Source organism: Zea mays, chromosome 2 (genome assembly GCF_902167145.1).
Source record: "Zea mays cultivar B73 chromosome 2, Zm-B73-REFERENCE-NAM-5.0, whole genome shotgun sequence".
In the NCBI taxonomy this organism is placed as follows: Eukaryota; Viridiplantae; Streptophyta; class Magnoliopsida; order Poales; family Poaceae; genus Zea; species Zea mays.
Genome location: NC_050097.1, coordinates 139489187 through 139492213, shown reverse-complemented (window position 1 = coordinate 139492213; position 3027 = coordinate 139489187).

Below are 3027 nucleotides of genomic sequence, written 5' to 3'. Positions count from 1 at the left end.
GACAGTCAATAGCAAACAGTTTGTAGCATCAAGCAGTTTGTAGCAGCATACATATTACATTTAGTCATTTGCATACTTCATACAACATACATATATGTCTCTCACAACATGAGTACATGACAGTCTATAGCAATTAGCAAACAGTTTGTAGCAGGCTAGCAGCACCCAACAGACAGCAAGCAGTTTGTAGCAGCAGCCAGCAAGCATCTAGGTCCAACAAGCAGGTTCATCTCAAATGGTTAATCAACAATTGTTGATTCATGTTCATCCTGCAAAATAATAAAAACAGCTCGAGTCAGGCTCTTCAATGCAAGTCATTGAAGCAACAAATAAACAATACCATCTCTTCATCTTGTTCACCAAGACAAGTCATCAAAACACCCATCATCGTTGGAGACCCTACATTGCAACAAAGCAGCCATCATAGGTTGTTTCCTATAATGTGCATGAAATCAAATAACATATAAATCTTGTTAAAATTCTGACCACGTACCTAACATGTCAGCACGGGACCAAGCCTACATACACATGAGTGCTTCCACCATTGATGGTGCAAGCTTACTACGATGTGGACTAATTATTCTTCCTCCTGTGCTAAACACGGACTCAGATGCCACTGTTGAAACCGGAATTGCAAGAAAATCACGTGCAATCTTTCTCAAAGTAGGATATTTAAGCCCACCATGCTGCCACCACTGAATGATATCCAAATCATGTGTCCTAGGAAGCAGTGGTTCCTCTAAGTACAAATCCATCTCTGTGCGCACATAAGTGGAGGTCACGTCTGGTTGCTTGGACATGTAATCATCAAAAGTGTCCATCCAATCCTCCTCAAACATGTCATTAGGAGCACTACTTGTCCTAGGTTGAGCACCATCTGTTGTGGCAACAACTTCTACAGTATCTTGATATTGAAAGCCCCTGAAGATTGACAAGTGCTGACAGAGCTGGAGACGGAATATCGCTACCCCCTCGTTGCCTCTATAGTGTCGGCTGTTCTTGCGGATCAGCGGGACTTCTTCCTCTTCGTCCTCATCAAACAGGCAGCCACCAGCCTGTGCACGATCACAACCCTTGGCATCAACCTCAGGAATGGCCTCTACCGGGACATCATCAGGAACTGGTACAGAAGGGCCGGCATCCTGATCCAAGCACGACAGTCGCCGAAGCCGCCTCTTCTTTCTTTTCTCCTCGATAGGTGCAGTCGGGCGGTTCACTCGGCATGGACGCTTTGGGTGGGCACCTTCGGGTTTCCGAGTTTCCACCTCTTCACCAAATTCTTGCCTAGTTGTGATGGCCATCGGCTCGGTGTGGGTAGAGTCGGATGATTCCCCAGCCAGCAAGCTAAGCACAGCATCTATCTCCGCGTCATTAGTGCTAGCTGGAATTTCAAAGTGAGTCTGCCTCTCATCCTCGGGAAGTCTCTGAAGTGGAGCAATCAAAACATCAATGTCCTTAGGAGAGGATCGCACTCTAAGACCCAGGTATCGTCACGAGCAGGAGGGTTGGATACAAACTCAGAGAATGGCCTAAGTGGTGGCAGGTCCCATGCAGAATAGGCCACATCAGCACCAGCATTTGAAACCCTGCCCCTCAGGATCATGTCTAGTCGACTCAGCAGATCTTCAGTGGGAATTCTTCTGTTCGTGACCCGGGTAGAATCGTTGACATCGCCATACAAGTAAGCGGGGTAAGCCCTGTCCTTTAAGGGTTGAATGTTCTTGAATACGAAGTCAGTAACTACAGCTTCAGCAGTTAGACCCCCATCCTTTAGCGAGCAGATCTCGGCAAGCAGCACATTGGCCTCTGCTATCTACAAAGAGGTTGGAGACTATCCAGCTAGGTGTGCGAACATCTGGCCGCCTCCCTGACCGAGGGGGAGAGATTTGCAGTGGTTCTCCACAATAAACCACTCAAGGTGCCACCCCTTGATGTTGTCCTTGAGAGGAATGTCAAGATACTCTGCTTTCCTCCCCCGACGAAGCTCCAGACTTGCGCCGCCAACAAGCTGGTGTTGTCCCCCAACCATCCTGGGCCGATAATGATAAAGATATTTCCAGAGACCGAAGTGGGGGAGAATCCCGAGAAAGGCCTCGCACAGATGTACAAAAATGGAAATTTGCAGAATGGAATTAGGGTTCAGATGCGTCAAGTTCAACTCGTAGAAATTAAGAAGACCACAGAAAAAGGGGGAGACGGGAAGAGCAAGCCCACAAATAAGAAAAGGAACGTAAACGACGGATTCATGGGTATCTTCTATCGAAACGGTGACGCCGCGGCAAATCCGCCAAGAGCAGAGCTCTTTTGGAAGCAAAACCCCAACTTCAACGAGATGAAGGAGGTCGGATTCAGAAATGATAGACATATGGTTACCAGCAAATGGCAGCTAGATGTTGGGGTCGATAGGCGGGATGATTGCAGCAACAATGCTCTGCCTCTTCCGCTTTGGCGCCATCGCAATCTCTCTGGCGGAACGAGCAGGATCAAAATCTCAGGGAAGCAGAGGAGTGGTTCAAAGGGAAAAAGTGAAGTTAGGACTTAGAAATCAAAAAAGCACGTCGGTGCGAGTATAAATGGGGTTTCCTGGGTCGGGCACTATTTCTAAAGTGCCAAGACACTACTCGGGAAAGCAAAGTTTCAGGCATCACTCGGCGGTTACCTCTAAAACGCCGGCAGTATCAGGCACTACTTGGCGGTTACCTCTAAAACACCGGCAGTATCAGGCATCACTCGGCGGTTACCTCTAAAATGCCGGCAGTATCAGGCATTACTCAGCGATTACCTCTAAAACGCCGGCAGTATCAGGCATCACTCAGCGGTTACCTCTAAAACGCCGGCAGTATCAGGCATCACTCAGCGGTTACCTATAAAACGCCGACAGTATCAGGCAGTACTTGGCGGTTACCTCTAAATCACCGATAGTATCAGGCATCACTCGGCGATTACCTCTAAAAACGCCGACAACATTAGGCATATGGGCGAACTATCAAGTGCGTAAACAGAAAAATCAGCAAAAGATAGCAGTCA